Here is a 14,045-nt window from a genome sequence, read left to right on the forward strand (position 1 = left end):
CTCTCTCTTTTTTTTTTAATAACTAATGCCCAGGGTTTTGATTGCACTTAGCTGGGTGAATTTAAAAAGTACATCTATTATATCTTCCTGGAAGTCCCTTCTCAATTTTTTTTTTTTTTTTTTTTTTTGAGATAGAATGTTACACTATCACTCAGGGTGGAGTGCAGTGGCATGATCTAGGCTCACTGCAACCTCCACCTCCCACCTCCTGTGTTCAAGCAAATCTCCTGCCTCAGCCTCCTGAGTAAGCTGGGACTACAGGTGTGCACCCCCACACCCAACTAATTTTTGTATTTTTAGTAGAGATGGGTTTTTGCCATGTGGGCCAGGCTGGTCTTGAACTCCTGGCCTCAAGTGATCCACCCGTCCCAGCCTCCCAAAGTGCTGGGATTACAGGCATGAGCCACCACACCCATCCTTTTCTCAATGTTTACCAGTTTTCCTGAGAAGTACTCATATATTGAATGCAATTCCAATCAAAATGACAATGCCAGAGACATCCCTGTTCATGTATTTTGATGAATATGTATACACACTTTGGGTTAAAGGTAAGAATGGAACTGCTAGGTTATAAAAATGCATATATTCAAATTCAATAGATCTTGCCAAATAGTTTTCCGAAATGATTGTTATCAGTTTAAATACTCGTCAGTAGACTAAGATATTAAGTTTTTTTGACCTTAAAATCCATTTTTCTCCGGGCGCGGTGGCTCACGCCTGTAATCCCAGCACTTTGGGAGGCCGAGGCGGGCGGATCACAAGGTCAAGAGATCGAGACCATCCTGGCCCACATGGTGAAACTCCGTTTCTACTAAAAATACAAAAATTAGCCGGGCGTTTGGCACACGCCTGTAGTCCCAGCTACTCGGGAGGCTGAGGCAAAAGAATCTCTTGAACCCGGGAGGTGGAGGTTGCAGTGAGCCAAGACTGTGCTACTGTGCTCCAGCCTGGAGACAGAGCAAGACTCCAGCTAAAAGAAAAAAAAAAAAAAATCAATTTTTCTTGTTATTTTGAAAAGAAACATTTCTGTGGGCCCTTTAGTATCTTGCCCATTCTGCCTAATGAATAAGTAGGCCCTAGCAGCATACACCTTGGACGAATCTGCCAGATTCGTATTTTAAGTGAGAGAATGCCAACTGAGCATGGGAATTTCAGAGTGGGAGTTGGAGTGAAGGCAGAGGGCTTAAAAATTTTACATAATCTCAAAATCTGAAACACAAACCACTTCACGTCGAAAGTAACACACGTAGAAACAAACCATAATCAGGACTACAACCCCATCCGTGGTCACACACAATGAATCCCACAATGTCACAGAGTGAAAACACACAACGCACAGGCATTCTTTCTCTAAAACCAATGCACACTTAACGCCTGCTGTGTCCCTGGCGCTGGCGCTACCTAGGAGCGTGAAAAACAGAAGTCCCCGCCCCACAGAGTTCGCACCTAGAGTACCAACCGCCGACCAGACTATGGAACTCGCTACCTTCTCTCACACGCAGGTTTGAGGCTTTGAGGTACGAATGCCCGTGCTCTGCCTTCTCCAGTCGAGACTCAAAATTCCACTAGCCTCCTCTAAACACGCAGGACGCCGTGAAATCACAGCCCTTCATAGAGTAAGTCAACTAACGGTGCGTATAAGACGCAGCTCTTGCGCATGCGCACTCTGAGCATAGGCTACAAACCCGCGGGCGCCGTGGACACGGTTATTCCGGGTGGACTACATTTCCCAGAAGTCACCGCGCTTGGGTCACCTTCGAGCTCTAGGTCCTTTTCCGGTGTCCGTGCGGCTAAGGCCCTACGTGATGAGTAGACTGTGTCCAAAAAAAAGAAATCAGCGGAGGCTTCCACAGTTGCTGGCCGGAATGGAACCGGCGGTGAGAGTGGGAGGCGCTGAAGACCAGAAGGCGCAGGGCGTGAGCAGGGGGAGGGTGGGTGGGTGGGGGTGTGTGTGTGTGTGTGTGTGTGTGTATCTCCATCACTCAAGACATATGCATATATGGGGGGTGTGTGTGTGTGTGTATCTCCACTTAAGGCATATGCATATACTCATATGCGTTATTTTACGTGTGTGTGTGTGTGTGTGTGTCTGTGTGTGTATCTACATCACTCATGGCATATGCATATATTCATGTGTTATTTTACCCATCATAACAGGATAACAGTTTGTAATGTATTACTCATTATCAAATAAAGCTCTGTGTCATCACTTTTTATTGAAGTGATGTATATCATACACAATAAGGTGCCCACATCTTATATATATATATATAACTCAATGAATTTTTGCATTTGAAAGGATCAGTGTACTCACCACCTAGATCAAGACACGGAAGATTTCTATGCCCTGCCTTAGAGAATTTTTCTGTGTCCTGTCCCAGTTAGAACCCACTGTTCTCCCTTAAGGAGTAAGTGCTATTCTGACTCCCACCGCTCAAGATAAGATTTGCCTATTCTTGAACTTCATATAAATGGAATCTTTTTCATTCCAACTGGTACTTTTGGAATTCACCCATGTTGTTTTGGAAATCAACAGGACTTTTTTTCAATTGTGATATAATCTTCCTTTATATGACCACACCATAATTTGTTTATTCATTCTTATGATGATAGGTTTGTAGGTTCCCCAAGTTTCTCCCACTCTCTGTGTTTCACAGAATGCCTTGATTTCCCTGTGACCTGTTCAGCTGCATGTTTTCCCTTGCAGCTTTGAACCCAAGGCAGGGCCTTGAACATTCCCAGGCACTGGTGAAGTTGTATGGTTTATGGTCTGAAACACTGAAAGATCAAAACATGTTGCTAAACACATAGAAGCTAGCTGTGATCCTAAGCCAAATTTCTTAAGCCCTCAAGAAAGTTTCATAACCCAGCCCATTTATTGTGGACTTACCTAAGTAGATGGGTCTTCATTAAAATTAAGAACATCTATTTATAATAATACATGATTAAGAAAGTGAATAAGAAGCCACAGACCATTCTTTCTTATCTCTCCCTCTCTTCTCTCTCTCTCTCTCTCCACCCACCCTCCTTTTTATGTCTGTATGCACACATAGAAGACTTTTGTTTAAAATATATTCATAAATTCCTACAAATCAATAGGAAAATGACAAATCAAACTAAAAATGGGGAAAAGAGTTGAATGACCCAAGAGTATATCAAAATAGATAATATCATATGAAAAGATGTTCCCATCATTATCGGGAAATAGTAACTAAAAGTCACAATGAGATACCACTACACATGCACCAGAATGGCTAAAGTTAAAATGTCTGACAACACAAAGTACTGGTAAGTTTGAGGAGCAACTGGACTTTATATACATTGCAGCAGAAGTATAAACTATGTAAATCACGTCCTCCCTTAGGTATAAACTCAAGAACATGTGTCCACAAAAAGACTTGTAAAGGATGTTTATAGAAGGTTTATATATAGTAGTCAAATATCAGAAACAACCTTACTTTGTCCACCTGAACACTCAGCTAGAGTCACCCCAAAAGCAGTGGTAGGGGAGTTCCCAAAAGGGACTGCCCAAACCATCCTGGGATGGGGCTGTTGGGATTACAAAGAAAGAAACACTCAATTCCAGGGTGACCAATTCAAAGCATTTATTAGCACAACTTATGTACATAGGGGAGCTTCCGTGTATCCTCACAATGGACATCAAGACAAGAGATACTAAAGTTAGTGGGTGAAAAAGGATTTGCATAGTATTAAAGTATTACCCCTCCAAGATATTTATTAACTACAAGTGGGAAGATAGTAACTGTATAGAAGAAAAACGCAGGAGAAAATACTTTAACCAAGTGATGAAGATTAAGGTCAACAGTAATGAAACATTGACATCATGTACCCTTTGACATGATGATGCAATGTGAAGGTCACAGCATCATTACTGTGACACTGTTAAGAATGCATCCCTCGTTTCCATTATAAAAACACATCATACAAACCCAGCAGAGTGACATTTGACAAAATAAATGAGTGGTACTCTTCCAAATTGAAAGGGCATGAAGATAGGTATGACAGGTGAACGTTAGGTGGCCCCATGATTCCTACCTCCTGGAGTCCACAGCCTTGTTTAGTCCTCTCCCCTGGAGTATGAGCAAGTGACTTGCTTCTAATCAGTGGAAAATGGCAGAGGTAAGGAGATGTCACTTTTCTGATTAACTTATATGGCAAAAGTGATGGGTCAAATGGTATTTCTGGTTCTAGATCCTTGAGGAATCTCCCATTACTGGATATATACCCAAAGGGTTATAAATCATTCTACTATAAAGGCACATGCACATGTATGTTCCTTGCAGCACTATTTACAATAGCAGATTGGAACCAACCCAAATGCCCATCAATGATAGACTGGATAAAGAAAATGTAGCACATATACACCAAAGAATGCTAAGCAACCATAAAAAAAGAATGAGATCATGTCCTCTGCAGGGACATGGATGAAACTGGAAGCTGTCATTCTCAGCAAACTAATGCAGGAACAGAAAACCAAACACCACATGTTCTCACTTAAAAGTGGTAGTTGAACAATGAGAACACAGGGACACAGGGAGAGGAACAATACACACTGGGGCCTATCAGGGAGTTGGGGGCGGGGGTAAGGGAAGGAGAGCACTGGGCAAATACCTAATGCATGTGGGGCTTAAAACCTAGATATCAGATTGATAGGTGCAGCAAACTGCCATAGCACATATATACACATGTAAATAACCTACACATTCTGCACATGTATCCCGGAACTTAGAGTAAAATAAAAATTAATTTAAAAAAAAGAAACCAATAATTCAAATTAAAAATAGATAAGGACTTGAATAGACTCTTGTCCAAAGGTGACATACAAATGGTTAAGTGGTACCTGAAAAACACATCAGACAAATGCAAATAAAAACCACAATGAGATGCTACCACAATACCTGTTAGGATGGCTATTACAGAAAGAAAATAGATAAATGTTGGTGAGGATGTAGAGGAAAGGGAACCCTTGTACACTGTTGGTGGCAATATAAATTTGTAAAACAGCATGAAGCTTCCTTAAAATCATAAAAATAAAACTACCATATAAAAAATAAGTGATGGGATGTCTCTACTGTGATTATGTTATATCATATAAGACACATAGTAGATTGGACTTCTCTTGTGGCCTCAATGAATTAAGTGGCAATGTTGGAGAAGCCTGTATGGCAAGGGAACTGCAGGTGGCCTCAAGAATCTTAGGGCAACCTCCCACCAACAGTTAGCAAAAAGGTGATGCCCTCCCTCATACAGCCACAGGGAAATGAATCCTGCCTATAATCTGAATGAATCTGGCAATGAATTCTTCCCCAGTTGAACTCCAGAGGAGAACACAGCCCAGGTAACACCTCGTTTGCAGCCTGTGAGACCAGCCTGAGGAAAGCACCCAGCTAAACTCCAGGTCCATGGAAAATATGAGATTAATGTTGTTTTAAGCTAAATTCATGGAAATTGGTTATGGTAGCAACTGATAATTAATGCAGTAAGAAAAAGTCTAAGGAGATCAGAAGAGACTGAAGAGAAATAACAGCTAAATGCAACATTGGATCATGTGTGGGATCCTGGAAAAGGACATTGATAGGAAAACATATTTGAATAAGATATGCAAATTTGTAGTATTGTACAAGTGTTAATTTCCTGATTTTGATAATTATCCTTTGGTTACGTAAAATAACAAACATTAGAATAAAGGGTATATAAGAACCCTCTGTACTACTCTTGCAACTTTTATCTAAGTCTAAAATGAGTAGAAATTAAAACAAAAAAAGGAAAAATTTGTCTATCTCAAGATCACAAAGATATTTTCCTATTTCTTTCTCTAGAAGCTTCATTGATTGTTTTCACACTTAGACCTACAATCCATCTTGAATTTATATCCACGTATGTAGTCAGATGAAGTTCAAAATCATTTTTTTTTTCATACAGATATCCAAATGCACTGGCACCATTTGTAAAAAATGCTGGCTTTCTCTTAGGTTGCAGTTAGACTTTTACTGTAAAGAACGGGACCACATATGTGCAGGGGTCTTTGGACTTTTCTGTTCATCCTCTGTCAATCTTTGTGCCAGTACCTCCATTTTAATTCCTGTAGCTTTATATTATGTCTTGAAATCTGGTAATACAAGTTGAAGAACAACTTTGTTCTTTAAAATCACCTTGTCTATTCTGGGTTCTTTGCATTGCTGTGTAATTTTAGAATGAGTTTATTAATTTTCTCAAAACAAACAAAACACCCTGCTGACATTTTATTGGCAGTACATTGAATCTCCAAATTGATACATTTGGAAAGAATTATCTCAAATTTAGTTTTACAGTTCATGAACATGGAATAAATTTCTATTTGTTGAATTCATCTTTATTTCCTTAAGATTTTGTTGTTTCCTGTCTAAAGGTCTTGCATATCTGTTAATTTTATTCCAAAGTGTTTTACATTTTTTTCTTTTTTTGAGACGGAGTTTCACTCATGTTACCCAGGCTGGAGTGCAATGGCGCGATCTCGGCTCACCGCAACCTCCGCCTCCTGGGTTCAGGCAATTCTCCTGCCTCAGCCTCCTGAGTAGCTGGGATTACAGGCACGCACCACCATGCCCAGCTAATTTTTTTTTGTATTTTTAGTAGAGACAGGGTTTCACCATGTTGACCAGGATGGTCTCGATCTCTTGACCTCGTGATCCACCCGCCTCGGCCTCCCAAAGTGCTGGGATTACAGGCTTGAGCCACCGCGCCCGGCCCTAAAAATTTTATTTTTCAGTAGCTTTGCTTTAATGTAATTGTTTTATACTTTGATCCTTTATTCAACAATAGATTCATTTATTTTAAAGCTTGTGGAATTAAAAAAAAATTTATGTACACAATCATGTAATCTACATTATCTGCAAATAAAGATAATTTTGCTTCCTGCCATCTATACCTTTCATTTTTTCCCTTGATATTGGATAGGTCTTCTACTACAAAATTGGAAAGACATGTAAGAGCAGACAGCCTTACCTTATTCCTGAAATCAGAGGGACAGTGGTCCATATTTCCCTTTAAGTAAAATGGTAATTGTAGTTTTTATTCTTTAGATCTCCTTTATCAGATTAAAGAAGTTGCCCTCTATTTCTAGTTTGCTGATAATTTTTATCATGATTAATGTTGTAGATTGTTAAATGGATTTTCTGTACCTAATGAAATGGTTGAATGGGTTTCTCCTTTATTAATGTTGAAAGATTACATTGATTTTTTAAAAATTAAACTTACACTTGTTTAAGTTGATGTCCATCATTTTTCCTCACTGTAAACTCATGTTTTCCCCTTTTCATATTGTTTGCTAGAAGCAAGTCAGTAAGTCTAACTGGTGTAATTTCTGATAAATTTTATTTTCAGAAAGTTCATCATTTCATGTACCTATCAAATACATTAGCACAGTTGTATGATTTTTTTAACATTATTTCTTTATCAATGATCCGTTTCCCCCTTGTCATTGTTTTTGGATTTCCCCCCATCTTTTATTCCCGAGGTATAAAAGAAAGAATGGTTTGTATGTATAAATTCTACTGTTTTATTTAAATTTTGCCTTTATTATATTTTCCTTTTCTGCAGTCCATGAATTTATCATTCATTTCCTAATTTCTTCCTAATTTTTATTTTTAATTTTGAGACACAGTCTCACTCTGTTGCCCAGGCTAGAGTACAGTGGTGCAATCTCAGCTCACTACCACCTCTGCTTCCTGGGTTCAAATGATTCTTATGCCTCAGCTTCCTGAGAAGCAAGGACAACAGGTGTGAGTCACCACGCTTGGATAATTTTTGTAATTTTAGTAGAGACGGGGTTTTGTCATGTTGGCCAGGTTAGTCTCAAACTCCTGGCCTCAAGTAATCTACCTGCCTCAGCCTCCCAAAGTGCTGGGATTACAGGCATGAGCCATTGAGCCTGGCTGTTTTCCCTAATTTTAAAATTGAATGTTTCATTTTAATTTTTAAATTTTTAATTAGATGTAAGCATGTTAATCTTTGAGTTTGCCTCTATGCATTATAATTGAAAGCCATAGATTCTGATATGCAGTATCTCCATTATCACTGTCTTCAAGAAATTCTACAGTTTCAGTTTGTATTTTCTCTTTCACCTAATAGTAGTTGTTGAGTACTTTTCGTTTATAAATAGGAAGTGTTTCGGCATTTTGATATTGCTACTTATCATTTATTGCATTGGCTCAGAGGATAACATATGTATTATTTTGACTTTTTAAATGTATACCTTTTTCATAGAATTCCACTTGTCTTCAATACTTGACCCATTTAGCACATTAGATTTCAAATGCTGCTCCCCCATACAGATTATCCATCTTCAGCCTGCATCCAACATACTCTCCGTTGCAAACTACTAGGCACTCAGTTTTCTAGACTCTTGTCCCATTTGTTACTTTATTTCTCCCAACATCCCCAAGTTTATTTGCTTTGACTTTGATAAGCCTTTCAATATATTAATTCATGCAGTTACTGAAAATTGCTGAGATGCATTTCTGTAAAATTCAAGAATGATTCGCCTTGACTTTAAATGGATAGAAGGAAGAATTTGGGAAAGGCACTGAAGAAACACAACAGATTGAGCATGTGTAGAATGAAAGGAAGTAAAACTTCAACCTTACAGGCTTTATTTGTAGATAAAACCATTATTCAAAACATTACTGAAAAAGGCAATGCAACGTGTGATTGACATAGAAACAGAAAAGCAATTATGGCTATGCAAGGAAGACATGGACAACAGTGATAGAGGCACGTATATTTTTAAGAGGACAGGTTATTGTAGAATGGCCATGTATCAGCCTTTTCCACTTATATTATTAATGGAGCTAGTTTAGAAGTCCATTTTTCTCACCTCTAAAGTAAATGTGAGGTAAAAGATTAATTAGGAGTGAGAGATTGGAGTCAGGGAGAGATATTTGATAATTTTTACATAATTTTCAGAAATAAAATGGTTATTTTACTCAGCTCTCTTTTCCAATGACCTTTATTTTCATCCAATTTATACTTTTAACTCAATATTTTATTCTACAATTAATTAGGTAATACTTACTATATGGTAGGGACTTGTTTTTCAGTGGTAATTGAAAGAAATGTTTTCAGGTAACAAAATAAGTAGCAAAACAAATGAGATTTAGTAAATTTGAAATTGAGAGAGGCAGTATGAAGGCACATAATTGGGTATTTGAATATGGACTAAAATATATGAATTTGCATAGAGTTAGCAAATTATTTAAAGAAGCCACTTAAGAGGATTTCTGAAAGGTGGAACATCTATGTAACACCCAAGAGATGGGAAACATCTGTGGTATGTTCTCATAGCTGAAAAGGTGCAATATGGTCTCACGCCTGTAATCCTAGCACTTTGGGAGGCCGAGGTGGGTGGATCACCTGAGGTCAGGAGTTCAAGACCAGCCTGGCCATCATGGTGAAACCCCATCTTAAAAAAAAAAAAAAAAAAAAGATGCAATATGGTGCAATATAGGGAGCAGATACCAAGGGGCTCGAAATGAATTTGTGTGGATAAGAGAGGGACTTTTATTCATGGTTATGTGTTTGAGTTTCATTCTAAGATAAAGACAAACCACTGACAAAAGTATATAGAGAGCCATGTGATAATGTTAGAAATGCAGATATTCAGGACGTACGCCTCTGCATTCTGATCCACTCAGTCTCAGTAGATATCTAAAGGGTAGTATATGTAAGATGCTCCTCTGGTAATTCTGACTTGCAACTAAATATGAGAACTAGTGACTTTCTCTTTGCCTACTCATAAATCTTACATCCTCCTGTGCACTTTCATAATTTTCTGAGCCCTTCTTTTTAAAAATTGCATGGCAGTATTTTAGAATTTTCTAACTCTTTTACTACTAACAGATACACTTTTTAGTTTATCATTATTTTTAATATAGATGTCCTCTCCCTACCCCTATTATTGGAAAATAGCATTTATTTGTTTGTGGGGGTTTTTTTTTCATTTTTTTCAGACTTTGATTTCACAAATGAAAGTGATAAGTTATCTTCAGAAAAAAGCAATTATGAAGTAAATGTATACCATCAGAAGACATTGAAAAGAAATAAAACCTTCAACCTTATGAGGTTTATTTTCAGAAATAACCCACAGCACACAATTGAATTTGGGAGACCCAAATGATATTCAAAAAACATATATCCCTTCCTCTATATCAGAGAAATAACACAAGAGAGAAATTATATGAGTGTAAGGAATGTAAGAAGGACTTTAGAAAAATTCACGCCTTACTGAACATCTGACTGACCATACTGATGAGACCCTATGAATGTAATGAATGTGGGAAAGCATTTGTAGTTTTACAGCATTGTATTAGACATCGAAAAATCCACACTGATTTGAAACCCTATGAATGCAATGGATGTGAGAAGGCCTTTAGGTTTTATTCACAGCTTATTCAGCATCAGATAATTCATACTGGTATGAAACCCTATGAATGTAAGCAATGTGGGAAGGCTTTTAGACGTCATTCTCACCTTACAGAACATCTGAAAATTCATATTGGCTTGAAACCCTTTGAATGTAAGGAATGTGGGAAAACTTTTAGATTATATCAACATATGTGTCTGCATCAGAAAATTCTTCATGGTGTGAAACTCTATAAATGTAAAGAATGTGAAGAAGTCTTTTTGTCATTGTTCAAGTCTTTACCAACATAAGACAATTGACTCTGGTGAGAAACCACATAAATGTAAACAAATTTGATTTTAGACTTCTGGCCTCCACGACCATGAAAGAATAAATTTCTGTTGTTTTGAGTCACCCAGTTTGGGATCATTTGTTACACCACTGCCAGGAAAATAATACAATTGCTGATAGAATTAGCAGTTAGAGGCTGGGCGCGGTGGCTCACACCTGTAATCCCAGCACTTTGGGAGGCAGAGGCGGGTGGATCACGAGGTCAAGAGATCGAGACCATCCTGGTCAACATGGTGAAACCCCGTCTCTACTAAAAATACAAAACATTAGCTGGGCATGGTGGCGGGTGCCTGTAATCCCAGCTACTCAGGAGGCTGAGGCAGGAGAATTGCCTGAACCCAGGAGGCGGAGGTTGCGGTGAGCCGAGATCGCGCCATTGCACTCCAGCCTGGGTAACGAGAGCGAAACTCCGTCTCAAAAAAAAAAAAAAACAAAAACAAAAAACTTGCAGTTTCTGAATTAGAAGCAAAACTTCGTTGACAGGAGCAAAACACACTAAATATTTATTTTCAACAAGCTACTCATCAGTTAGAAGAAAAAGAAAATCAAATTAAGAGCATAAAGGCTGATATTGAAAGTATTGTAACAGAAAAAGAAGACTTACAGAAGGAAGGGGGCAATCAGCAAGAGGCTGCTTCTGAAAAGGAATCTTGTATAACACAGTTGAAGAAAGAGATATCTGAAAACATCAATGCTGTCACATTGATGAAAGAAGAGCTTAAAGAAAAATAATCTGAGATTAGCAGTCTCAGTAAACAACTAACTGATTTGAACATTCAACTTCAAAATAGTACTAGCCTATCCAAAAAAGAAGCAGCCATTTCGTCACTAAATAAGCAGTATGATGAAGAAAAACATTAATTACTGGATCAGGTACAAAATTTATCTTTGAAAGTTGATACTCTGAGTAAAGAGAAAATTTCTGTTCTTGAGCAGGTAGATCACTGGTCCAACAAATTCTCAGAATGGAAGAAGAAAGCACAGTCAAGATTTACACAGTATCAAAACACTATTAAAGAATTGCAGATTCAGCTCGAGTTAAAATCAAAGGAAGCTCATGAAAAGGATGAGCAGATAAATTTATTGAAGGAAGACCTTGATCAGCAAAACAAAAGATTTGATTGTTTAAAGGGTGAAATGGAAGATAAGAAGAACAAGATGGAGAAAAATGAGTGCAGTTTAGAAAGAGTTAAAGAATCAAACAGCATGAATTGTGGAATTAGAGGACCATATAACCCAGAAACTACTGAAATAGAGTCCTTAAATGAAGTTCTTAAAAATTACAGTCAACAAAAGGATATTGAAAACAAAGAATTGGTTCAGAAACTTGAATATTTTCAAGAGTTAGGAGAAGAAAAGGACAACAGGGTTAAAGAAGCTGAAGAAAAGGTCTTAACACTTGAAAAGCAAGTTGCTTCCATGAAAGCTGAACTTGAAACTAAGAAGAAAGAATTACAACATGTGAATTTAAGTGTGAAAAGCAAAGAAGAGGAGTTAAAGGTACTGGAAGATAGGCTTGAGTCAGAAAGTGCTGCAAAATTAGCAGAGTTGAAGAAAAAAGCTGAACAAAAAATTGCTGCCATTAAGAAGCAGCTGTTATCTCAAATGGAAGAGAAAGAAGAACAGTATTTCAGAACAGAAAGCCATTTGAGTGAGCTAAATGCAAAATTGCAGGAAGGAGAAAGGGAAGTTCACATCTTGGAAGAAAAACTTAAATCAGTGAAAAGTTCACAATCAGAAACATTAATTGTACCCAGATCAGCAAAAAATGTGGCAGCATGTACTGACCAAGAAGCAGATTCCCAAGATTGTGTGCAGAAGATGTATGAAGTGTTTAACAAAGAAATTTAACTGAAAAAGAAAAACTATTGCAGATGCTGGAGCAAGAAAAAGAAGAGACAATTTCTTCTCATTCTGAAATGTAATGCAAATACCAGGAGCTCTTAATAAAGCTAGAACATGGTGAAGCAAAGCAATGTGAAGATCAAGTTATGATCATCTTCAAGAAGAACTTGAAGAAGAAATATTCCTTGATAGTATCCCAACATGTGGAAGAAGGGGGAGGTAAAAATAACACAAAGGAAAAGCAAGACTTGGAAAATGTGGTTGATGATGTTCAGAAAATCCTCCAGGAGAAGGAACTAACCTGTCAGATCTTGGAGCGAAAGATAAAAGAGATGGATTCCTGCTTAGTAAGACAGAAAGAAGTACATAGAGTTGAAATGGAAGAGGTGACCTCAAAATATGAAAAATTACAGGCTTTACAACAACAGATGGATGGAAAAAATAAACCCACAGAACTTTTGGAGGAAAACACTGAAGAAAAATCCAAATCACATTTGGTCCAATCCAAATTGCGTAGTAACATGGAAGGCCAGCACAATGACCTGGAATTTAAATTAGCAGGGGCAGAATGGGGAGAAACAGAAACTGGGCAAGGAGATTGTTAGATTTCAGAAAGACCTTCGAATGTTGAGAAAGGAGCATCAGCAAGAATTGGAAATACTAAAGAAAGAATATGAACAAGAAAGGGAAGAGAAAATCAAACAGGAGCAGGAAGATCTTCAACTGAAGCACAATTCCACATTAAAACAGCTGATGAGGGAGTTTAATACTCAGCTGGCACAAAAGGAACAAGAGCTGGAAATGGCCATAAAAGAAACTATCAATAAGGCCCAGGACATGGAGGCTGAACTTTTAGAAAGCCATCAAGAAGAGACAAATCAGTTACTTAAAAAAATTGCTGAGAAAGATGATGATCTAAAACGAACAGCCGAAAGATATGAAGAAATTCTTGATGCTCGTGAAGAAGAAATGACTGCCAAAGTAATGGACCTGCAGACTCAACTTGAGGAGCTGCAGAAGTAATATGAGCAAAAGCTAGAGCAGGAGGAGAACCCTGGCAATGATAATGAAACAATTATGGAGCTACAGACACAGCTAGCACAGAAGACGACTTTAATCAGTGATTCAAAATTGAAAGAGCAAGAGTTCCAAGAACAGATTCACAATTTAGAAGACAATTTGAAGAAATATGAAAAGAATGTATATGCAACTGTGGGGACACCTTACAAAGGTAGAAATTTGTATTATACTCTTTGGAGAACCTACCGAGTTTGAGTATTTCTGAAAAGCGCTTTTTGAGTATCTGATGGTTCCTGAGACTAAGACCATGGCAAAAGTTATAACCACTGTACTGAAGTTCCCTGATGATCAGACTCAGAAAATTTTGGAAAGAGAAGATGCTAGGCTAATGTCACGGCTCTGATCTTCATCTTGAAGAAGAGCGCTGCTG

At 37.9% G+C, this 14,045-nt stretch overlaps 1 pseudogene across 1 annotated transcript; it reads left to right on the top strand.

The window, feature by feature from the left end:
* The first annotated feature begins 11,573 nt into the window (after nt 1-11,573).
* LOC116539647 lies at nt 11,574-14,045 on the top strand (annotated as a pseudogene). The gene has a single exon (XR_004264134.1). The product of XR_004264134.1 is annotated as a golgin subfamily A member 4 pseudogene (transcript).

The sequence above is a fragment of the Sapajus apella genome, unplaced genomic scaffold (genome assembly GCF_009761245.1).
Source record: "Sapajus apella isolate SASKATOON/1434 unplaced genomic scaffold, GSC_monkey_1.0 scaffold130, whole genome shotgun sequence".
Classification (NCBI taxonomy): Eukaryota; Metazoa; Chordata; class Mammalia; order Primates; family Cebidae; genus Sapajus; species Sapajus apella.